General features: G+C 39.6%; 1 protein-coding gene across 15 annotated transcripts in view; it reads left to right on the top strand.

The window, feature by feature from the left end:
* Positions 1-25,948, top strand: part of LOC307195169 (uncharacterized protein) — a 665,726-nt gene that overhangs the window by 102,382 nt on the left and 537,396 nt on the right. For 14 of the 15 annotated variants that reach the window (XM_079939118.1, XM_079939117.1, XM_079939116.1 and 11 more), the window contains one exon: positions 3,668-3,759. The exons of the other annotated variant lie outside the window; for it this stretch is intronic. The gene's annotated coding sequence lies outside the window, so the exon portion shown is untranslated. The remainder of the gene's footprint in view (positions 1-3,667; positions 3,760-25,948) is intronic. 15 annotated transcript variants of the gene reach the window in all.

The raw sequence follows: 25,948 nt of genomic DNA, 5'->3' as shown, positions 1-25,948 counted from the left end.
TATCCTCTCAGTCCTTGGGAAGCCAGGCTGTTTCTGGGCCTGTGGCCTCATGCATTCCATGTATTGCTATTTGTCATACAAACAGTACCATTTTCTATGTCAGGTATGGGCTGAAAAACGTTGGGAGCACTGCTATAAAGAAATCTAGTTGGTCTTTTCATTTTAGGATTTGACATTTTGGACTATTCAGTCCATCTTTACAGACTATGAGGTTTATTCTTTGGTTAATGCATTAATAGAAGTAAAAAGACTCAAAGTATTCATAAAAAATGTATATATTTAAGTGGATTTTTTGGAGTGCATAACTAGATGAAGTTAACATTGATTTACTCTATAATCTTCTGTTTATTAGTATTGGAAATTCACTACAGATAAAGGACATATTTTAAGGAATCACGCTATGTCTTTTTTTTTTTTTTTTTTGCGGTACGCTGGGCCTCTCACTGTTGTGGCCTCTCCTCTCCCGTTGCGGAGCACAGGCTCCGGACACGCAGGCTCAGCAGCCATGGCTCACGGGCCCAGCTGCTCCGCGGCATGTGGGATCTTCCCGGACCAGGGCACGAACCCGTGTCCCCTGCATCGGCAGGCGGACTCTCAACCATTGCGCCACCAGGGAAGCTCACACGCTATGTCTTAAATCCCAAAGCTGGAAGTCTTTCCAGCCTGTATAGACTGGATCCAGGAACTGGAAAGTGGGGGAAAGACTGCCTTTGGTTCTTCTAGACCAGTCTTCTGCCTCTGCTGTTCTTTCTATATATACCCTAACTTTTCTGTCTTCCATAGTCCTAGTTCAAGTGCCCAGTGGGGACTGGTAATCATCAACCATCTTTCAATGCCAAATTCAATCTCCCAGGAGAGAAACTGACTGGCCTGACTTAAGTGGATTTCCAAACAATGGAAGTAGTTTCTCTGCAGAAAATGATCAACCCAAAGTCAAAGAGTATGAACATGCCTGGGTGGTTTACCCCTTTCCATAAGAAAAGAGAGGTTCTCATAGTGGACATAAGGATTGGGCAAACACTCCAAACATGGCCACTACAAGCATGAAAGCAATTATCTTTTGCTTTATGACATGTAGGGTGTTGTATCACCACAAATTTCTCACCACAGTTGCCTCCGGATTTGAATTTATTCATTATTTTCATAGTATCAGAACTGGAAAGTATATTTTTGAAAAAAAAGATTTTTTGAGAGGAGAACATACTAAAGCCATTGTTGTAGAATGTGGGTGATCAGTCTGTGTGAAACAGTTTCTGGTTAAATTGTAGTGTGGCTATATACAAGGAAACTGATTATCTGTATGTGCCTTGTACAGGGCTCTGAAAGCAGTGAGCTGGATAGATTGGAAAGTGGTGAGATGAGAGGCAGGGGAGCCTTACATTGCAATCACCCATAACAAAAATAATGAAGTACAGGAATAAGCCAGAGAAGTGGGCAATGGAGGATAGGGGACTAAAATGATGGTATTAAAGAGGCAACTTGGTAGGAGATAGTGTTTATTGGTTTGGGCAGTAAAGAAAATGTAGAAAGAAGAGGCCATGTTTTTGACTTGGTCAAGTGAGTGGATGGTGGTGTCATTTGTTGAGATATAGAAAGTAGGAGGGGAGGAGGTAGGTTTTGGGGGAACAGTGAATTTAGTTTTAGACATTTTCAGTTATAGATTCCTGAAGAGAATCTAGGTTCCAACTGTGTAGTTAGGAATATATATTTATAGCTCAGGAAAAAAATTTTCTACCAGAAACAGAATTAGAATAAGTTATATGTATTTTTATTTCTAAGAATATTTGTAATACCCTATTTTCTAAGTGTCCTTTATTTAAAACTTGGTTAGCTATAGATTTAAGCAATGACATGTCAATAGCATTATTATTTTCACAAAACTTTTACTGATGTATAGCATATACTCAGAAAATTTTCAGTGGATTTTCAAAAATTTATACATCCATGTAACCAGAACTCAGATCAAGAGACAGAACATTGTCACTACCCTGCCCCCCAGAAGACCATGCCTCCCCCTTCCAGACATGATATCTCCCTAAAGAGTAACCACCATTCAAGATTAGTTTGGTCTGTTTTGAATTTTAATAAATAGAATCATATAGTTTGTGCCCTCTCATGTCTGGTTTCTTTTGTCCAACCTGATGTTTTTGAGAGTCAGCCATGTTGTTGCATGTAGCTGAAGTTGTTCATTCTCACGGCTATAAAATATTCCAGATAAAGTTGTGACTATACCCATTTTATTTGTCCATTCTACAGGTGATAGACAATTGGATGAAGCAGCATTACTTTTAGGGAGGTAGGTTTTAGGGAGATAGGGAGATAAGTTGAAGCTACCATACTAACATTTTTGAGTGAAAAATTGTAAATGGTGGGCTCTGAGTGTCTTTGGAGTCACTGGAGAAGGGGACTGGACTTCTGCAAGTACGGAGGGTGATAGGTCAACCAGGACAGGAAAGAAAAGCTGACTGAGAAGGATTTAAAACCTGGCAACACTCTTGTTACTGTAGTTTACATTTCTGAAATCAATGCCAAGGGGTAAAAAGTCTATCAATAGATTTTCTCTGTCTCGAAACAGTAAATAAGCGAACCACAAATAAAAAAGTGTGAAGAGGCTCTGTTGTTCTCTTGTCATTTGGGACTCAATATTCCCCATGACTGGATAAAAATGAATTCATTTTGAAAAATAATTAAAAAAAATCCATCTGCTAGGTCTGGTGATAGACATCAGGAGGCCTAAGACAATGATAGTTTGGAATTAAAATAACTTTGGATGTCTCTTTACTATTGGTCATAAAATCATTAAAGACCTGAAGGGATCACTTAAGCACTTCAATTTTACTACATTGCATTTTGTGGGGGATATGATAAGCTATAACTGTAATTGTGGATTGGGAAGTTGCAAAGGACTTGAATATCCCTCACACATGTAAAGATGTAAAGCACTAAAATCAACTTCTCTGGAGAGACCTCCCACAAAAAACCCCAAACCCTAGAAAGGACATGCCCATCTTTGTCAATCATGTCTCCTACAGGTATCCGTTGCTCTACTTACTGGTTGATGCCATGAATTGATTCAGGTCTGCCTGAGTTCTTGAACCATTCCTTTCCAAGGCAAGATGTATAGCCACAGTTCCAGTTTACCATCTGGTTGGACCTGGAAGGAGAGTCTTCTGTTGTGATGAAAACGTTTTCACTGCCCCAGCGATGATCATGGTTACCTCTGTAGATTTTGAGTCCAACGTTCCCAGCCATCTGTGTCTTTCTTCCCTCTTGGCATAGTGTTTGTGGGGCTAGGTAACAGTCTAGTTCAACATTACAATAGAATCTTTGCCTGAGAATCTGGTAGTCTGTCTGGTTCTTTCCCAACATACACAATGGCCAGCATCATGCTGAGAGTAGACAAATTGCCTGGATCCCTGAAGCTACTATCCACATAACTGACTACTAGAGGGCTGGGACTGGAGTGAATGAGTGAGGCTTCAGAGGCCAAATCTAAAGAGGCATCAAAAAGTTCAGATATCAAGATAAACAGTATTTTAATGCAATATTTGAATGATCAAAATTTTGAATAATCAAAATTAAAATTTTAAATATCCATAATGAACAAAATATTAAAATTTTAAATAATGACAGGATCATTATTACTGATTTTTATCTTTTGCCTTAGGCTCCAGTTGACCTTGATGGGGTACTGTTCAATGGTTTGAATTTCCCTTCCGTGAGGTTCCATCTGTCAGACTGAACTCTGCCTGCTTGGAGGTAAGAAATGTCCTAAATATCCCTTTTGGGGGATTAATTTCTTTTATTTTTATTTACTTATTTTTATTAATGTAGAGTTGACATACAATATTATGTTAATTTCAGGTGTATAACATATTGATCCGACATTTAAATACATTGTGAAATGATCACAAGTCTAGTAACAATCTGTCCCCATGCAAAGTTATTACAATATTATTGACCATTTTTCGTATGCTGTATATTATATCCCTGTGACTTATTTATTTATTGTATTAATTGGAATTTTGTAGCTCTTAATGCCTTTCACCTATTTCACCTAACCCCCACCCCTCTGGCAACCATCAGTTATTCTTTGTATCTGTGAGTCTGTTTCTGTTTTATTTAGTTTTGCTTGTTTTGTTTTTTAGATTCCACATATACATGAAATCATACTATACTTTCTCTGTATGACTTGCTTCACTTGGCATAATACCCTCTAGATCCAGCCATGTTGTCACAAGCGGCAAGATTTCATTCTATTTTATGGCTGAATAACATTCCATTGTATATATATGCCACATCTTCTTTATCCGTTCGTCTATTGATGGTTGCTCCCGTATCTTGGCTATTTTAAATAATGCTGCAATGAACACAGGGATGCATATATCTTTTCAAATAAGTGTTTTTATTTTCTTCAGGTAAATACCCAGAAGTGGAATTGCTGGATTATATGGTAGTTCTATTTTAATTTTTTGAGAACCCTCCATACTGTTTTTCATAGTGGGTGCTGCAGTTTACAGTATCACCAACAGTACCTGAGGGTTTAGTGGTGCTGAACTCTTTTAGCTCTTTCTTTTCTGTAAAACTCTTTACCTCTCCTTCAGTACTGAATGATAACCTTGCCAGGTAGAGTATTCTTTGTTGTCACTTTTTTCCTTTCAGCACTTGGAATATATAGTGCCACTTCCTACCGGCCTGCTAAGTTTCTACTGAAAAGGCAACTGATAGTATTATGGGAGTTCCCTTGTACATAACTAGTTGCTTTTCTCTTGCTGCGTTTAAGATTCTCTCTGTTTAAATTTTGACATTTTAATTATAATGTGTTTTGTTGTGGATTTCTTTGAGTTCATCTTGTTTGATACTCACTGTGCTTCCTGGACACAGATGTCTGTTTCTTTCCCCAGGTTAGGGAAGTTTTCAGCTATTACTTCTTCGCTTAAGTTCTCTGCCTTTTTCTCTCTCTCTTCTCCTTTTGGTACCCCTACAATCAAATATTAGTATGCTTGATTTTGCCTTACAGATTTCTTAAACTATCATCATTTTTTTTTTACATCTTTATTGGAGTATAATTGCTTTACAATGGTGTGTTAGTTTCTGCTTTATAACAAAGTGAATCAGTTATACATATACATATGTTCCCATATCTCTTCCCTCTTGCGTTTCCCTCCCTCCCACCAAACTATCATCATTTAAAAAGATTCTTTCTTCTGTTCGACTTGGGTGATTTTTGGTACTCTGTCATCTGGATTGTTGGTCCATTCTTCTGTATCATCGAATCCACTGCTGATACTCTCTAGTATATTTGTCATTTCAGTTATTGTATTCTTCAGCTCTGACTGGTTCTTCTTTATATTTTCTAACTCTTGAAGTTCTAACTGTGCTCATCCATTCTTCTGAGTTCGGTGAGCATCTTTATGATCATTACCTTGAACTCTTTATCAGGGTTTTCTTATCTTCATTTTATTTGGCTCTTTTTCTAAGGTTTTGTCTTGTCCCTACATTTGAAGCATATTCCTCTGTCTCCTCATTTTTCCTAATTCTCTGTGTTTATTTCCATGTATTAGGTAAGTCCTTTATGTCTCCTGATCTTGGAGAAGTGGCCCTGTGTAGGAGAGGTTCTGTGCAGCCCAGCAGCACACTTCCCTCTGACCATCAGAGCTGGAAGCTCCCGGGCTGTCCTTCACATGGGCTGTGTGTGCCCTTCTGTTGTGGTTAGACCAAGCACTGAGAGCACACTGGTAGGTGGGACTGGCCCCCGGCCCACCTGACTGTAGGCCCCCGCCTCGTGTGGTTGCTGCAGGTTTTGTGGTGGGTGAGCCAGGACCCCTGGCATCACTGGCTGTGAGGCCCAGCTGTGTGTGACTCCTGCGGGGCTGCTGGTGGGCAGGTCAGGCCCTCAGCACAGCTGGTTGCGAGACCTGGCCGCTTGCCACTGCTGCGGGTGCTCTGCTGGGTGAGGCAGGCTCCCCACATGGCTGTGTGTGAGGCCTGGTTGTGTGTGACTGATGCAGGTGTGCTGTTCAGTGGAGCAAGTCCCTGGCACTAATAGGCTAGAGGGAGGAATCCAAAACGGTGCCTTCCAGTGCTGGTGTCAGCATGGTAGAACAAGATCACAAGACCAGCTGCCACCAGCTTCTCAGTCCCCAGGGGGAGTCCCAGCTGCCTCCTGCCTCTCCAGGAGGCCCTCCAGGATTAGCAAGTGGGGCTGACCCTGGCGCCTTTCAAACTGCTCCTTCTGCATTGGCACTCAGAGTGTGAGATTTTGTGTGCACCCTCTAAGAGCGGAGTCTCAGCTTCCTACAGCCCTCTGGGTCTCCCTAATGTAAGCTCAGCTGGTTTTCAAAGTCAGGTATTTCGGAGCTTGAATTCTTGGTACAGGCTTGGGAAGCCCAGCGTGGGGCTCAGATCCCTCACTCCCCAGGGAGGGCCTCTGCAGTTGTGATATCCCTCCCCCTTGTGGGTCAACAACCCAGGGGGGTGGGTCCTGACTAGACCCTGTCTCCGCCCCTCCTACTCATCTCATTGTGGCTTCTTCTTTATATCTTTAGTTGTAGAAATCTTTTCTTCTAGTCTTCAAGTTGTTCGCAGAAATGGTTGCCCTGTAAGTAGTTGTAATTTTGGCGTGTCTGTGGGAAGAAGTGAGCTCAGGGTCTCTCTAACTCCGCCATCTTTAGGGATTAATTTCTGATTCAACAAATACTAGTTGAGCATCTAATATGTGCAAAGCATGATGCTACGTTATATAAAGAGCTAAGAAAAATCTGTAAGTCATGATTCTTGCCTGTAATTGCTTATAATCTAGCAGAAGAGATATGTATTATAGACAGGACCCAAAGTCTTACACACCATGTGAAAAGTACAGAAGCAATGCTATAGTTCAGAGGGTGGAGAGTAAACTTTGAGCTGGGACAATCAGGGAAAACTTTTTAGAAAAGGTATCATTTCTAGGGACTATGTAGATATGGTGAAATTTGGACATACAAAGCTAAGGGCAGCAGATATTTCTGTGGAGAAAAATACAACTATGGGAATACTTAAGGTATACTCAGAAGTGGTGAGAAGCTCAATTGGTTGGAGGTGTGGGCTTGGAAAAGGAGATGAAGCTCAGGAGGTGAAATGACACAGTTATCTGGGACTTTGACTGGCTTTAGCTTTTAGAATTCCACACGCACATTTTTGAAGGCTGGCATTACCTCCTGATACGACATGTCTTAGTCTGTTTGGGCTGCTATAGACTGGGTGGTTTATAAACAAAAATGTCTTTCTCACTATTCTGGAGGCTGGGAGTCCCAAAGCATGTTCTGGTGAGGACTCTCTTCTGATTTGCAGACTGCTGACTTCTCGTCGCATCCTCACATCAAGGAAAGAGGAGTGAGCTAACTCTCTGGGTGCTTCTTTTAAGGACAATAATCCCACTTATGAGGGCTCCACCCTAATGACCTAATTATGTCCCAAAGGCCCCACCTCTAAATACGTTTTGGATTAGATTTCAAGATATGAATCTGGGGGGGAACACAAACATTCAGTCCATAATGGGACACTTTGTTCTTTAAGATTTTGAGACTAAATATCACAGCTACCAACAAGACAAATGGTAAATACAAATGAGTGTTATAAAGATCAATTAAATCATGTGTTATATCAGTGTCTCAATGGTTCAAATAGCTATTAGAAGTAAAAGCAGTGCTAAACAAGATGATAGAAATGAAGAATTAGCCCAAAGTCCCTTTGGGGTCTCTGGCAGTCCCTAGCTGATGTGGAGATCAAAGAAGTGGATGCACAGCATTATAAGCCCCATAATGTCTCAGCGTAAAAACCAGGATTCCCTATTCTGTTCTTTATTTGCACTTTGATACCATTAGCCATACAGATATGTCTTTGTTTAAATGCTGGCTAATAGGTTCTGACTAAAGCTAGGGACTGTAAGCCTCTAATTAGCAAGCTTAGTGAAAAAGCATTTTCTGGTATAATGCTTATTTGCTCAAAGCCTTCATTTTTTTAAAATAAATTTATTTACTTTATTTATATTTATTTTTGGCTATGTGGTGTCTTCGTTGCTGTGCACGGGCTTTCTCTGGTTGCGGTGAGCAGGGGCTACTCTTCGTTGCGGTGTGTGGGCTTCTCATTGTGGTGGCTTCTCTTGTTGCGGAGCACAGGCTCTAGACGCGTGGGCTTCAGTAGTTGTGGCACGTGGGCTCAGTAGTTGTGGCGCACAGGCTTACTTGCTCCGCGGCATGTGGGATCTTCCTGGACCAGGGCTTGAACCCGTGTCCCGTGCATTGGCAGGCGGATTCTTAACCACTGCTCCACCAGGGAAACCCTCAAATGCTTCATTTTTAAGCAGTACAGCAATTAAAATCTCCTGTGATAAAACTGAAGTCTGAGCATATTCTTTAAAACGATTGAAAATAAATCCAGATCCAGTTTTAGGAAAGGAAACTGGTTGTCAGATTTAAATCTGTGCCGTATCTTGTGACTCTCCTGTTGTTTTTCCTGTAACCATAAAAAAATGCCTTTCTATATATTATTCCCCAAAACCTCTTGTAACACTCAGACTCCCAAAATATAACACTATCATCTGGGAAGGGCTTTTTATCAATATTTAAGCTCTACTCATTAATTTATGTAAAATAGTGTTCAACCTTGGGTTGGTATCCCAGCTGTAGCTTTTAAACATATATGTTTAAAAATCTTTTTATTTGAAAGAAGCATTGTCAGACTCTGCTGGCTTCTCAATCCCTTGGTTAAGAATTTATAAAATCACTGCTTCTAGCAAGATTTTTTTTTTTTTGTCTTAAATTTAGTCTGTTTTTGTGTCTGGATATTTGGCTCTGGATATTCCACATGCCAACACTCCTTAAGAAGAAAACAGAAGGAGAGCAGTGAATGTGCGCTGCAGACAGGGCAGCGGGCAGTGTGGGTCTGCCCCCAGCCCCATGCAGGAGCCAACAGGAGCTTTCTCCCTGGGTTATGAGTTCCTCAGTGTGAGTCAACTCTCCTGAGTGCCCTTAGGGACAGACTAGTTACATGAAAGGGGATTTCACACAGATATCACCTTGTAGGCCAGTAAACAGAGAAACTCAGTGATGGAAGCATTATTTTCCTTTCTCAGCTAGCTATTCAGAAGATAACTTCACAGTTAGGAAGGAAACTTTATTATCAGTTTAAACAAAGTCATCCTTTTCTATTCTATTCTCTTACACATTCTTCATTTCCCACTACCTCTGAAGAAAGAAAATGCCACAGAATACATGAGGAAATAATTTCTTATATTGATAATTTCATTCCAAATATGGAAAAGAAAAATTGGACATGAAAACAACACTCCCCATCCTAATGTACCTACAAGGCCCCATTGGCAGGTTGCTAGGCCCTTAGGCCCCGGGCTGGGGAGCAAGAGAACTGTGAATATTTCTCTTTTGTCAGATGGTTTAATGGTGAGCTCTGTCTGTAGGGGGTGCAGGAGGGGCGCAGGAGGAGAAAGCGTGCCCCTCCTGCCGGGCTTCTGTGGGGCAAAGGGGTTCTCCAGCACCTTGTTCCTGCAGTGTGGGTGGTTCTCCCGGCCTGGTTCTGAAAGTATGGACGGCGTCTGCAGCATGCAGCTTCTCCAGACAATCCCACAGCACCAGTGGCTCCTGCAGTACCCGTTGCCAGGCTCCTGTAGTATGTGGCTTCTCTGGTGCCTGGCGCTGACCGTGCACCACTTCTTTGGCACTTGGCTTTTGTAATACCTGTTGGTCAGCAGCACCCAGTGGCCAGCCACTTCCCCTGAGTACTCTTTGGGTGTCTTCTCAGTGTAATGCCACCAGCAAGACACCTCCCCCATTGAAAGGCTTCTCCTGGCGCTCTCTTCGGAAGCTTTGCGGTGAGTTTGAAGGCATAGCACCTCCCTGTGGATAGTCTTCCCAGAGGGTGGATTTTCAGCAGGTTCTGCTTAGTGTTACTTCTCAGTGACTGCAACATCCCATGAGCCATGCTCACGTTATGTCTTTTCCAACGAGGTCTGGATTTTAGTTCTGGTGCAGGGTAGGGAGGGTGCCTCTTCCTACCTCAGCCCTAAGGGTAGGGCCTGCTCTTTATAACTGCTATTCCTGTTTTCTTTAGAGTTATCTTTACTTCTTACGTGCCAATTCCTTATTACCTCAATCTTCTGTTATATTCATAATTCCCTGTATGAAACTTTCTGTGATCAAATTGTTGCATGGATTCTGTCCCTTGATGGACTCTGACTGATGCATTTACTAAAATAAATCTTGGCGGTGATCATTTTGTGTTATTTTTTCCAGAGACATAATGTACTTTTTCGGTTTGTAGATTCAAGTCTTATTTTATTTCTGCAAAGCTTTTTTGAATGATACTTTAATATTTTCCTATTCCCTTTATTTCCATTCTCTCAGGACTATCAATTATATGTATGTTGAATTTCCTTTGCCTTTCATAGCTCTCATTTTCCCTCTGATCTTTAATCATTTTCACTTAAGTTTTTTAAAACATGTATTCTTTCAACCCTGCTGTCTGTGTGCCTGCATTTTTTTCATGACTCCTGTGGTCTTAATTTTTGGAAGGACTTTATTTTTCATTGCACTTTTTTTTGTGTTTTTGCAAACTTATCTTTCACTAATTTTGCTGTTTCACTGTATCTTCCTTGATCTTGCATCCTTCTGTTTTGAAGCTCTACTTTATACAGGCATTTGTTTACTAAGTGTTTTATATCTATGGCTTATATTTGGTTACATTTTTCATCTATTCACTGGCAACATTAATATGAATATTCTTCATCTGTCATATGTTTTTCATGCTTCTTTCCTCTATTTTTCTATTATATATTTATATGAATCTCATGCTGATTCTCGTTTAATTTTTACACACCTTTAGATGAATTGAATTTTCCCCAGACCAGGACGTTCTACTTAATTTCCTTATAAAAGAACTTTGAATGTGACAGGGCGAGAGAGAGTCATGGACATATATACACTAACAAACATAAGGTAGATAGCTAGTGGGAAGCAGCCGCATGGCACAGGGATATCGGCTCGGTGCTTTGTGACTGCCTGGAGGGGTGGGATAGGGAGGGTGGGAGGGAGGGAGACGCAAGAGGGAAGAGATATGGGAACATAGGTATATGTATAACTGATTCACTTTGTTATAAAGCAGAAACTAACACACCATTGTAAAGCAATTATACCCCAATAAAGATGTTAAAAAAATGCCTTCTATAAACAAGTTTATATATATATATATATATATATATAACAAGTTTATATATATATATAGAAGGCAAGTTTATATATAAGGCAAGTTTATATATAGAATATATATATATATATATAGAAGACAAGTTTATATATATATAAACTTGTTATATATATATAAACTTGTTATATATATATATATAAACTTGTTATATGTATATATAACAAGTTTATATATATATATAGAAGGCATTAAAAAATGCCTTCTATAAACAACAAGTGTTGTTTTATGCCTTCTATAAACCTTTATTTTACTTCAGCCAACAGAGCCAAGTAACTTCAGATATGCGCATGATATAGAGTATATGTCTTCTACCCTGCCTTGTCATGAGGCTGCTTTGTATGAGTATGTGATTCCTCAGTCATCACTCTCTGTTGCTCTTCTCTGGGTGTGCCACTAACTTTGAACTACCAAGATTTTTCAACTTTCTGAAATTTACAGACATAAAAGTACATTCTTGAAAGCTTCCCACATTCCAATTTATCTTGTGCTGAACTTAGCAGCCATTTCTCATATTGGAGATGGAGATGGAGTTTGCATTCTTGGAATGACTTCCATTGGTAAACAGGTCTGTCTTTATGCTGATATTTTAATACTAAAGATTTAATGGGATTTATAAACTAAGAACTTTATGAAGACAACCAAAGTTTGTTGTCTTATATTTAGTCTCTGGAACAAGTAAAAATATTAATTTGAGTTAATTAACATGCTTTAATTTAAAAAATACAAATATTATTCAGTTGTGTTATCATCTTTCAGTTCATTCTAGATAGATGTGACCCGAGGAACAGTCTCTGTTCTGATCTGTTGTCCACATGTTACTGAACCAAACCTGGGTCCACTTGCCCTCAGGCAGTAAAGCCAATCTACTGAACTGGGTTGTGGTGAAGGAAAGTACAGCGTTTATTGTAAGGCACCAGACAAGGAGTCCAGGACAGTTAGTGCTAAAAAAGCCCCAATTCCCCTGTAGGTTTCAGCAAAGCATTTTTATTTATTTATTTAATTTTTATTGGAGTATAGTTGCTTTACAATGTTGCGTTACTTTCTGCTATACGGCAAAGTGAATCAGCTATACATATACATATATCACCTCTATTTTGGGTTTCCTTCCCATTTAGGTCACCACAGGGCACTGAGTAGAGTTCCCTGTGCTATACAGCTGGTTCTCATTAGTTATCTATTTTATACATAATAGTGTATATATGTGAGTCCCAATCTCCCAATTCATCCCAGCTCCCACCTTCCCCCTTGGTACCCATATGTTTGTTCTCTACATCTGTGTCTCTATTTCTTCTTTGCAAATAAGTTCATCTGTATCATTTTTCTAGATTCCACATATAAGCGATATTATATGATATCTGATTTTCTCTTTCTGATTTACTTCACTCTTATGACAGTCTCTAGGTCCATCCATGTCTCTGCAAATGGCACAATTTCATTCCTTTTTATGGCTGAGTAATATTCCGTTGTATATATGTACCACATCTTCTTTATCCATTCTTCTGTTGATGGACAATTTGGTTGCTTCCATGTCCTGGCTATTGTAAATAGTGCTGCAATGAATGCTGGAGAGGGTGTGGAGAAAAGGGAACCCTTTTACACTGTTGGTGGGAATATAAATTGATATGGCCACTATGGTGAAGAGCATGGATGTTCCTTAAAAAGCTAAAGATAAAGCAAAGCATGTTTAAAGGCCAGGTGAAGTGCGGGAGTTGCAGGGTATGTGGTCAGCTCACGCACAATTCTCTGATTGGTTGATGGTGAGGTAACAGGGCGGTGTCACATTATCAATCCTTAGGCTCCAGTAGGTCTGGGGGCTATGAGCTCATGGTCATCAAGTAGTTAACAGCTTCCATTTGGCGGGTGTTTTAGCACCTGTAAAAAAAACTCAGGAAATGTATATTGGATACTGTTATCTGGGTACTTCAGAGAGACGCTAAAGCAGAGTATATGGGCAAGGTGTTTGTCCCGGGAAGGCTCTATGGGGTCCTGCTTGGTTACACACATCTTGGGTTGTCTCAGTTATTCTGATATCCTCTGTGTATTCCATAAAAGTTTGCTCTGTGATGCTTGCACTGGGTTTTTGTTTTCTCATTTTAGATCCCTTACTGTTTGCAGTCATCCCTTGGACTATGATTCTGTCAGTGATCAAAATTCATGCTAAAAAAAGGCTTTGCTTCTTTTTGATATGGTCCGAGAATTTCAGGCAGTTAAATTCCCTGTTAGTGTAGAAATAGATTTTACAGCTTGCTTGGCCCTTCAGTTTTCTCTGCAGCCCAAGATTTATTGTAATAGAGAACCAACCTGACTCCATATTGGATCTATTCCTTTAGCTCTAACCTTTGTGCTCTGTTGCCTGTGCTTAGTCATGCTGGCTCTGTACCTTTTGTAAAAGAATGCTGCCTATAACCTGAAATATACATAATAGCACTTTCTCAAGGCTCTGCCTCCCAGGCTTGACCTTTAATGGTATAACACTTATAACAGAGAATAACATTTGTCTTGTTGGAGGTTTATAGGAGCATCATGATCAGACCTAGTGGACAGCTGCAAGAACAAAGAATTATCACATACCTTCTTGGCTGGGATGAAGAAGTTTGCAATAATCAGTCACACCCCCTCCCCTTTTAGTATAAAAGAAGCCTGCATTCTAACTCGGGGAAGATGGTTCTTTGTGACATTAGTCCACCATCTTCTTGGTCTGCTGGCTTTCTGAATAAAGTTGCTATTTCTTGCCCAGCACCTCTTCTTTTGATTTATTGGCCTGTCATGTGGCGAGCAGTATAAGCTTGGACTTGGTAACATTATCTTTGTCTTGATCCTTCCTTCTCTCACTAGTGGCTGCATTTTCTGTGTTCTACCACAATCTGCACTGTCTGCTACAATTGAGCCCTGCAGGGGCTGCATCAGTGGGAAGATTATTTAAACCCCTCTTGGTGGAAATAGTCACTTCCTGTTTGTTATGTGAATTAAGTACGTGATCCCTCAACTTGCAGCAAGAAGATACACCCCTAACATCATTGACCTCTTCTGATTATCTAAGAGAAACTCAGGAAAGAGTGGAGGAGATCTTACTACTTAACTGTTTCCTGCTCAATATTATATAGATTATATTGTCTTTTCCAGGTATCAGTTTTACTTTCACAATCATTCTGATGATAATTCCTACTACAAAGGTATGACTCTAGAAGTTGGAATTTCAGACTCTTTAGCAGGTTAGCGGTAGAAATATTTTGAGAAGAATGGGAGTTTGTGTGTCATTTTATTATACAGGCAGGTAGTCAGCCACATCCATTTGTAAGTAGGAGGAACCAAAGTCCAAGGGTTGGATTTTTCTCCCTTATATTGATGGGATGTGAATGGACTGTGGGGGAATGTTTACGTAAGAGAGGGAAATAAAACAAGTACAAGGAGAAGCTATGGGAAAAAACCCAGTGAGCATATTTGTTGTTGCCTACCAGCAATAATGACACTTCCCGGAAATTCCCTTCCTTGGGCTTTACAGCCCCAGGAAGAGTGATAAAAATATTACACCAAGAGCTATAGGCATACCTCATTTTATTGTGCTTTGCTTTATTGCACTTCACAGACACTGTTTCTTAAAATTGAAGGTATGCGGCAACCCTTCATTGAGCAACTCTATTGGCACAATTTTTCCAACAGCACTTGCTCACTTCGTGTCTCTGTGTCACATTTTGGTGATTATCGCAATGTTTCAAACTTTTTCATTATTATTTTATTTGTTATGGCCCTCTGTGATCAGTGACCTTTGATGTTACTATTGTAATTTTTTTGGGGTGCCATGAACATGCCCATATAAGATGACGAACTTAATAGATAAATGTGTGTGTTCTGACTGCTCCATTGACCAGCTGTTCCCCCATATCTCTCTTTCTTCTTGGGCCTCTCTGTTCCCTGAGACACACAATATTGAAGTTAGGCCAATTTATAAACCTATAATGGCCTCTAAGTGTTCACATGAAAAGAGGAGTTTCACAACTCTCACTTTAAATCAAAAGCTAGAAATGATTAAGCCTAGTGAGGAGGACATGTTGAAAGCCAGGATAGGCTGAAATCTAGGCCTCTTGTCCCAAAGAGTTAGCCAAGCTGTGAATGCAAAGGAGAAGTTCTTAAGGGAAATTAAAAGTGCTACTTCAGTGAACACATGAATGATAAGAAAGTGAAATAGCGATATTGCTGATATGGAGGACGTTTTAATGGTCTAGATGGAAGATCAAACCAACCACAACATTTCCTTAAGCCAAAACCTAATCCAGAGCAAGGCCATAACTCTCTTCAATTCTGTGAAGGCTGAGAGAGGTGAAGAAGCTGCAGAAGAAAAGTTTGAAGCTAACAGAGGTTGGTTCATGAGGTTTAACGAAAGAAGCTATCTCCTTAACATAAAAGTGCAAGGTGACACAGCAAGTGCTAATGTAGAAGCTGCAGCAAGTTATCCAGAAGATCTAGCTAAGATAATTCATGAATGTGGCTACACTAAACAACATTTTCAATGCAGATGAAACAGTCTTCTACTGGAAGAAGATGTCATATACAATTTTCATAGCTATAGAGGAGAAGTTAATGTCTGGCTTCAAAGCTTCAAAGGACAGGCTCTCTTGTTAGGGTCAAATGAAGCTGATGACTAAGTTGAAGCCAATGCTCTCTTTTCTTTTTCTGTTTTCTTAAAAATTTTTTTAATTATTGAAGTATAGTTGATTTACAATGTTTCAGGTGTACAACAAACTGATTCATTTATACATATATACATCCATTCTTTTTCCGATTATTTTCCATTATAGGTTATTATAAGATATCAAGTATAGTTCCTTGTGCTATATGGTAGAACCTTGTTGTTAATCTATTTTATATATAGTAGTCTGTATCTATTAATACCAAATTCTAAATTTATCCCACCCCCCTCCCTTTCCCCTTTGGTATCCATAAGTTTGTTTTCTATGTCTGTGGGTCTATTTCTGTTTTGTAAATAAGTTCATTTGTATCATCTTTTTTTTAGATTCCACATATAAGTGATATCATATGATATTTGTCTTTCTCTGTTTGACTTACTTCACTTAGTATGATAATCTCTAGGTCCATCTATGTTGCTGCAAATGGCATTATTTCATTCTTTTTTATGGCTGAGTAATATTCCATTGTGTATATACATATACCACATCTTCTTTATCCATTTCTCTGTCGATGGACATTTAGGTTGCTTCCATGTCTTGGCTATTGTAAATAGTGCTACTATGAACATTAGGGTGTATGTATCTTTTTGAGTTAGAGTTTTCTCTGGATATATGTCCAGGAGTGGGATTGCTGGATCATACGGTAAGTCTATTTTTTAGTTTTTTAAGGAACCTCCATACTCTTCTCCATAATGGCTGCACCAATTGACATTCCCACCAGTAGAATAGGAGGGTTCCCTTTTCTCCACACCCTCTCCAGCATTTATTTGTAGACTTTTTGATGATGGCCATTCTGATTAGCATGAAGTGATATACCTCATTGTAGTTTTGACTTTCATTTCTCTAATAATTAGTGATGTCGAGCATCTTTTCATGTGCCTGTTGACCATATGGATGTCTCTTTTGGAGAAATGTCTGTTTAGGTCTTCTGCCCTTTTTTTTTGTTTGTTTTTGCGGTATGTGGGCCTCTCACTGCTGTGGCCTCTCCCGTTGCGGAGCACAGGCTCCGGACACGCAGGCTCAGCAGCCATGGCTCACAGGCCCAGCCACTCCGCGGCATATGGGATCCTCCCGGTCCGGGGCACAAACCTGTTTTCCCCTGCATCGGCAGGCAGACTCCCAACCACTGCGCCACCAGGGAAGCCCCTTCTGCCCTTTTTTGATTGCATTGTTTGTTTTTTTGATATTGAGCTATATGAGCTGTTTGTATATTTTGGAAATTAATCCCTTGTTGGTTACATCTTTTGCAAATATTTTCTCCTGTTCTGTACTCTGTCTTTTCGTTTTGTTTATGGTTTCCTTTGCTGTGCAAATGCTATTAAGTTTAATTAGTTGTTAAGGGCTAATGCAGCTGGTGACTTTAAGTTGAAGCCAGTGCTCATCTACCATTCCACAAATCCTAGGGTCCTTAAGAATTATGCTAAATCTACTCTACCTGTGCTCTATAAGTGGAACAACAAAGCCTGGCTGATAGTACATCTGCTTGCAACATAGTTTACTGAATACTTTAAGCCTGATGTTGAGACCTGCTGCTCAGAAAAAAAATATTCCTTTCAAAATATTACTGCTCATTGACAGTGCACCTGTTCACCCAAGAACTCTGAAGGAGATGTGCAATGAGATTAATGTTGTTTTCCTGCCTGCTAATAGCCCACGCGTCAGGGTGTAATTCTGACTTTCAAGTCTTGTCATTTAAGAAATACATTTTTTGATGCCATAGCTGTCATAGATAGTGATTCCTCTGATGGATCCAGGCAAAGTAAGTTGAAAACTTTCTGGAAAGTATTCACTATTCTGCATGCCATTAAGACTATTCATGATTCATGGGAAGAGGTCAAAATACCAACTTTAAAAGACATTTTAAAGAAGCTGATTTCAACCCTCATGGATGACTTTGAGAGTTTAAGCCTTCAGTGGAGGAAGTAACTGCAGATGTGGTGGAAGCAGCAAGAGAACTACTATTAAAAGTGTAGCCTGAGGATGTGACTGAATTTCTGCAGTCTCATGATAAAACTTGAATGGTTGAGGAGCTGCTTCTTATGGGTGAGCAAAGAAAGTGGTCTCTTGAGACACAATCTGTTCCTGGTGAAGATGCTGTGAAGATTGTTGAAATGACAAAAAAGGATTTAGAATATTATATAAACTTAGTTAATAAAGCAGTGGCAGGGTTTGAGAGAATTGACTCCGATTTTGAAAGAAGTTCTACTGTGGGTAAAATGCTATCAAAAAGCATTGCATGCTACAGAGAAATTGTTCTCGAAAGAAAGAGTCCATCGATGTGGCAAATGCTGCAGCCATTCCACTTCGGTGACCACCACCATGCTTCGTCAGCAGCCATCAACATCAAGGCAAGACCCTCCACACAAAAAAGATTACCACTCGCTGAAGGCTCAGATGATGCTTCACATTTTTTAGCAATAAAGTATTTTTAAATTAAGGTATGTACATTGTTTTTTTAGACATAATGCCATTGCACACTCAATAGACTATCATGTGGTGTAAACATAACTTTTACATGCACTGGGAAACCAAAAAGTTTATGTGACTCGCTTTATTACGGTGGTCTGGAACCAAATGTGCAATATCTCTGAGGTGTGCCTGTAATTTTAAAAGGCTATTTTAGAATGAGGTCATTTTTATGTGTTCTTTTAGATACCTAACACACAATGTAGGTCTAATAAATAGTACATAATTACCTCTAGGGAAAAGTTGCATTTTAGATATTCGTTTTCTCTGCCACAGAACAGAATGTGAAACTAAAGCAAGAAAGACAAGGATTTATACAGCAGTCCCAGCTGTACACTTAACATGGTGCTGGAGTATTATGATAAATGTCTTCTGTTTTGCGGGAGATCAAAACAGTCCTATCAGAGATCATTTTCAGACTTTTAGCAATATTCTATTTCAGCTCTGTTTTTAAGAGTGTACGTGCTGTTATATGGATGATTATGGAGAAGCAGAAAAAATGAGGTTTAAAATCCCAGAGGATTAGACTTTGGTAGCTTATTAAATCAATAGCACCTGGAAGACTGTACATGAAATGATTTCCATACGTAAAACCTGTTGTTTTGTACAAGGTGGAACACATCTGGTGAGGAGCAGACCTACCTGTTACCTCTGGATGGACGTAGCTACCTAATGTGTGGGGCCTTGTGCAAAACAAAAATGCAGAGCCCTTTGGAAGAGTTACAGCAGAACATGACACCAGGTCTGCAGGGCTCTGTGTGACTGAATAGGTCTCATGCCCATGAAGCCAGCCCTTCCTCTGGCTGTGCTTGCCCAGGGTGCCAGGGAAGTGTTCTAATCCTCCAAGTGTTACTCATCTTTCTCCCTGTTTCACTAATGATGCCCATCAGTCTATCTTGTGCACTTATATCCTCTCCCTGGTAAGATACCATTGCCCCTAAGGTATCAGTCACTATAACCTCCATGGGTATGAGTTTTGTAGATGCTTACAGTTGAGAGCAGGTTTTATATATGGTAAGATGGAGAGAAACTAGGAGTGGGAGAGAGAGGAAGGGTGGGAGGCCACAAGAGGCTGCCTGGGCATGGCATGAGGATCTTGAGTACATGTGGAAGGAGGTACCCTGTTGAGGGGGATCCCTGAAATGGCCTAGTAGGAATGGAGTGAAGAAAAAATGTTTTTATATTCACTGTTTTACATGGATTTTATGTTAGGTCCTTTTCAGATTGAGAAGGTGAGTTTGGGTGTCTGTATGCATATGGTAGGTGGTTGTAAACTGCAGGGATTAAAGATGAAAGGAAATCCTCCTTTAGCTACAGATTCTGGGTTCTTCTTTTATGCTTCAACAGAACCTATAGCAGTTTGCTCACTTTCATGCCTAGCAACTCCAAAGATGGTTCCTGGGAAAAGCTTTCACCCTGCCTTACAATACACCTACTCATTACTTCAAAGCAGACGTTGGATGTTTTTAATGTGGGAAAACAGGGAATGACCTCAAATTTTGTAGTGAAGCATCAGTTATCCATATACCTGTGGGATGTACAAATCATGTTGATCTTTTCTGTTAACATATAGAAAGGCAGAATATCAGTTACCTGTTATCACTATAATGCTATATAACAAGCAACCCAAAACATCCCAGTATTTTGCAACAATAAGCATTTATTTAATGCACGAATCTGTGATTTCCCTGGCCTGGGCTGGGCTTCGCAGGGCTTACTCATGTGTCTGTTGCAAGCTATGCAGGGCAATTAGGCAGCTCTGCTGTGTTTGGTTAGTCTTGCCCCCGTGACGGGGCGTTGGCAGACTGCTGGTTGGTATGGATATTCTTATCCCAGTGGCTAACTTGGCTTGATTCCACGTGTCTACTGTCCTCTAGTAGACTAACCTGGATATTTTTTCACGGCAATGGCAGAGGAAAGATGTGGGCAGAGTCATAAAAGTACTTTTTCACGCTTATGCCTGTGTCACGTCTGTTAACATCCCATTGGCTCAAGCAAGTTGCAAGGCCAGCCTAGATTCAAATGGTAAGGAAATTCAATCTTCCTTTTTAGGGAGCAAAACTGTAAAGGCACATGGCAAATGATGTGGATAAAGAGAGTGAAGAATTGAAATCATTTATACAATCAATTTACCACAGTTGCTAATTTGGGCACTTACCAGTTAAACTAATAGTCTATCAAAAGTCTTGCCAAGACTATTAATATTTAGAGTAAAAGGACATGCTAAGTTTTTTTTTTTCCTTTGTATTTTTTAAGGTTTATCTTCGAATCAAGTTGGGTCACTCAGAAATATTATACCTGTACACCAGTTTTAAATACATTGTCTCTTAGGCCCAATCCACCATTCTGTGCCCTGCTTTGTGAAACTGTGGATGAACCCTATAAACATTTCTCCTTTGACAGCTGCCTTGATGCTAATCTGTCAATACAAGATGCTGGAAGGACCCTATTGAAGTGATGGTGACAAAAAGACCCTCCCTTTCCAGGCTCCAGTACTCAATCCATTGTATTCATCGTGGAACTCAGTGGGTCAGCCTGTAGATGGCCCGTGGGACTGGCCTCAGGGGCCCTCGTGGACTGGCTCCTGCCTCCCACCTAATAGCTGTTTCTGTGGCAACTCTGGCCACATCCTCAGGTATCTACCTCCTTACCTGGCTGGGACATTTGTACGGACCAGATTCCTCTCCCGTGATGTGGTAGCTCTACCCTCTTCAAAGTCCTTAGTTCTTCATTGCCTCCTTGCTTGCATCTCCTCAGCCTAGTAGTTTCTTTTCTGCAAGTGCTATATCTGAATCCCTTAAACCAGAGGTTGGCAAACGCTGATCAGTGAACAAAATAAGGGGATGTCTACTTATCAAATAGTTAAAAATTCAGAGTTAGGATAATAGCTAATTATGGGAAAGCTGTGGGGAGGCAAGTACTCTAATGCAAGGCTGTCACGAGTGTGCTGACTTTGGGAGGTCAGTATGAAATATATTATATGTAATTATATATGCAATATGTAATGAAGCCCTTACAATGTGCATATACTCCTTAGCTCAGAAATTCATAAAATAATGAGGATGTTTGAAGACTTACATACAGGTCTGTTTATTGCAAGTCTACAAAAACTGGGAAAGCTTTAAATATCCAACAGTTGGGACTGGCTGAATAAATTGTAGCATATCCATGAATTACACTACTTATGCTCATGTTTGAGAATTATATTTATTAACATGGAAAAATAGTCATAATGTGTTTTAATTCTTGTGCTTGTAACAAAATATATTTTACAATATTTACAAAGCTGGGATTGGAGAGATTTTGCTGTCTTCCTCCATTTCTTCATGAGTTTTTCAGGTTTAAATATTTTTTAAGCTCCCTGTTATCCAGTATTAAGTGATGTCAATCCCTCTATCAGTAGGTCACCCAGTGAAACCCTACCTTTTCTTATTGTTAAGAAGGCTTTTCGTCTTCTCCAACTCAATATGTGGTCTTTATTTAATATTTGTTTATATCCATTGTACTGGTCCTGCTCATGGGGTGGAATCCCAGGTATCTCCTTGGCATTGAGTTATCATTAAAGCCTGGCTTTGGTGTTTTGGGAAAGATGCTAAACATCAATGGATACCAAGAGCTCACAAGAAGATAGAGGTGATGGTCAAACACAAGCATCTTCAAATTGGGGATGAAGTTTCCTGACTTCTTTCATTTCTCCTGATAAAGATCCCACCCCTGTTATATAATATAAAATACAGAGTTATAGGGGTGGAGGTGGTATGGACAAGACTTGGGAAGATTGGGAAATATTATTCTGTGGGAGGTGGTTTCTTGAGATACATGTATGTCATAGTCAAAAACCACATCCCTTGAGATTGGCTGTTGGTGTCACTGTCTGCCTTCTGAGGCCTCTTTAGCATCTCCTAGTCTTCCTCACCTCAGCCAATACAGAAGCCACACCTACTAAGGGAGAGAGATCCAGTGTGGGTGATGGTGTATTTTATCTAAAGAAGGCCGAAGAGGCCTCTTTAAGTGATAGAATTATGGATTTTTTTCCTTTGTGTTTTAAAATTTTTCTACCATAAATGGGTAGTGTTTGTGTAAGTGTTAATAATAATAAAAGTAATAAAAAGGTATTTGGGGTTAAAAAAAAGCCTCCATTCAAAGGAATATATCTGAGGTAGAATTTCATGGCTTCTGAATTGCCTGTCTTCCTTCCAAAAATCACAGTGCTTAACTGACTACTTTTCCCATCTATGAACAAGGACAGAGTTTATGAGTATGAAAGGCAGAACAGTATGCAGTCCTGAAAAATCTTGTTTATCCTTGAACTGTCAGGGACACAGTAATGCTCAATTCTAGGGGTCACTACTCACATGTCTTTCACGTGAGCAATGCCCCATTGGGAAATGTAGAGCTGCTGTGCTCTCCCGTATATTAATTTACTTCTAAATTACTTATTTAATCTGTCAAGAAGAAGAAGAAGACCTAGGGGACATTCTAGATTGCTTCATAGTTTAATGGGTTAAAACAGTTTCTCTAAGAGCTATATTAACTTTGACAATTGACTAACTGTCCAAATAGAACAATTTAGTTCTCTAAACCATTTTTCAATTCTTGAAGAAGGTCAGCGTCATTTATTTGATTTCTTACAAACTGGGACTCCTGGTATTAAGTTAGGGGAGGCTTATTAAAATAAATTGATTTAGAACTGTTTAAAGTTTTTGATATGTGTGGTTGGCTCTAGTGTCTTCTAGGTATTGGATTAAATATTTTAAATGGAAAATTTTGGTTTTAGTCTGTAGGGTATATAGTGGACATATCTTTGGACAAAGCAAGATTAATTAAAATATTGTTGTTATATTTTTTCAATTCTAATCCTTGGAGTTTTGAGAGTGAAAATGTGTATGACTTCCTTATCAGAAAGCCACAACTTGTTACAAGTCTGAGTCTCACTGCTTCTAATTTCTTTGTGTCTCATATTGACATTAATCTGCTCACACAGAGAGAAGGCTGTCTGGCACTGTGGAAGGAACCCTGGCATGGAGCCCTAAGATTCCTGTTTTATTATCTGTAAAATGAGAACAATGAAGTCTCTTTCTCTGACCCTCATTCTTTTGCTTCCCTCTTTCCCTTTTAAGGACCCTTGTGATTACACTGGGTCCAACTGGATGGGTAATCCAGGATAATCTTTCTACTTTTACATCAGCTAATTAGTAACTTTACTTCCCTCTGCAATCTTAATTCCCCTTTGCCATGTAAACGGACATATTCACAGGTTCTGGGGATTAAGGTGGACACTCCGGGAGAGCATTATTCTGCCTACTGCATTCAAACTGCTTTATCTACCGATCTGAGGTTCTAGAATCATGTGAAGAGGCAACAGCTTCACAGAAACAGTCTCCCATAATTTTGTGAGGTCAATCAAATTCATATAATAAAATCTTTCTCTCTTTCTCTCTCTGTCTACACACACAAACACACGCACACGCACATACAGATACACATCTCCTAGGGGCTCTGTTTCTTAGATTAAGCCCTGATTGATGTAGAACCCTTTATATATTCTTAATACCAGTCCTTAGTCAGATATGTTTTGGAAACATTTTTTTCCCCCCAGTCTGATTGTCTTTCCATTTTCATAATGATGTTTTTAGATAACAACAGTTTTTTTTTTATCTCGGTGAAGTAAAATTTATTGGCCAGTGACTTTTTTGGTCTGGTCTAAGAAATCTTTGTATCAAAGTCATGAAGATATTATCCTACCTTTTTCCAACATGGTAAGCTACTGGTCAAAGTTTTTTTTTAAATGGATTTTCAGTTGTTCCAATACCATTTATTAAAATGACCTTTCTTTCTTCATTGGATTGCTTTAGTATCTTTGTTTGTTTGGGCTTTTTTGGTTTGTCTGTTTTGGCTGTGCCATGTGGCATGAGGGATCTTAGTTCCCCGACCAGGGATTGAAACTGTGCCTCCTGCAGTGCAAGCGTGGAGCCTTAACCACTGGGCCACCAGGGAAGTCCCGCTTTAGTATCTTTGTTGGAATTAATTGACTATATCCACATGGGTTTATGGCTGAACTCTATTCTGTTCCATTGATTTGCTTGTTTACCCTTAGGTCAAGATCACACTGTAATGACTACTATAACTCTATAGTAAACCTTGAAATCTGGGAGTGTAAATCTCATAACTTTGTGTTTTTAGAAACTGTTTTGGCTATTCTAGGTTCTTTGAATTTCCATATGAATTTCAGAACGAGTTTGTTAATTTCTTTAAAAAAATCCTCCTGAGATTTTGATTGGACCTGAATTTGATATGCAGATCAATTTAGGGAAGTATTGGTGTCTTACTAATGTTGCTATGCTATGAACATATAAACATGTATCTCCATTTATTTGGGGTTTTTCTTAAATATTCTCAGGAAATGGTTTTTAGTTTTCAGTGTAGAACTTTCACACATCTGTTATTAAATTTATTCTTAAGTATTTTAAAGCTACTGTCAATAGTATTTTAAAATATTTTCTAATTGTTTGTTGCTAGTACATATAAATGCAATTTATTGTTGTATACTGACCTTGAATCCAACAATCTTGTTAAATTCATTTGTTCTAATTTTTAAAAATAGATTCCTGGATAAAATCCAAAGCACTGACAACACCAAATACTGGCAAGGATATGGAGCAACAGAAAAACTCATTCATTGCTAGTGAGAATGCAAAATGTACAGCCTGTTTGGAAGACAGTTCGGCAGTTCTTTGCAAAGCTAAATGCAGGCCTACCATGTGATCCGGCAGTTGCGCTTCTAAGTGTTTACCCTCAAGCCTGCACATGCATGTCAGTAGCTTTCTTTAGAACTGCCAAAAACTGAAAGCAGCCAAATAGACTCCAACAGATGAATGGATGAACGAACTGTGGTACATCCATACAATGGAACATTATTTAGCAATACAAAGAAATGAGCTATCACCCATGCAAAGACATATAGGAAATGTAAATTCATATTGCTGAGTGAAAGAAGTCAATCTGAATAGGCTGTGTTTTCTGTGATTATGACTATGTGACATTCTGGAAAAAGCCAAGCTATGGAGGCAGTAAAAAGATCAGTGGTTGCCGGGGGTCTGTGAGAGGAAAGGGGCATGTGCCATGCAGACCTCAGCAGCGTGATGGCAGCGGGTGGCCGGGGGAAGGGGTGAGGGTGGAATGGTGGCCATGAGGTGGAGGGAGGGGGCTCATTAACCTCTGACCGGAAGTAATAGAGTCTCAGGCCTCGTGGTGTATAGCTGTTGCAGCTTAATTTTGAACTATAGAGGCTGTGGTTTTAGCAGTGTGTTTGGGCCAAGTGGAGCCTTGTCAGATGACAGCAAGCCCCAGAAGGTTCAGGAAGTAGGTGCAGCTGATGCAAAGGAGGAGGTTTTTTCCCCTTTCAGTATATAGGACTTTTAGATATGAAGGCCTAGAAAAATTATGTGATGCTTGTTCTGTAAAAGTCTACAGGTCAGGACTTAAAACTACAACTAAGTTTCACGAGTGGCTTAGAGCACTGATATGTGTATTTCTAGCAG

Source organism: Stenella coeruleoalba (assembly GCF_951394435.1).
Source record: "Stenella coeruleoalba genome assembly, chromosome: 12".
Classification (NCBI taxonomy): Eukaryota; Metazoa; Chordata; class Mammalia; order Artiodactyla; family Delphinidae; genus Stenella; species Stenella coeruleoalba.
The sequence above is the reverse complement of the archived record's forward strand: the minus strand, read 5'-3'. Positions and strand labels throughout refer to the sequence as shown.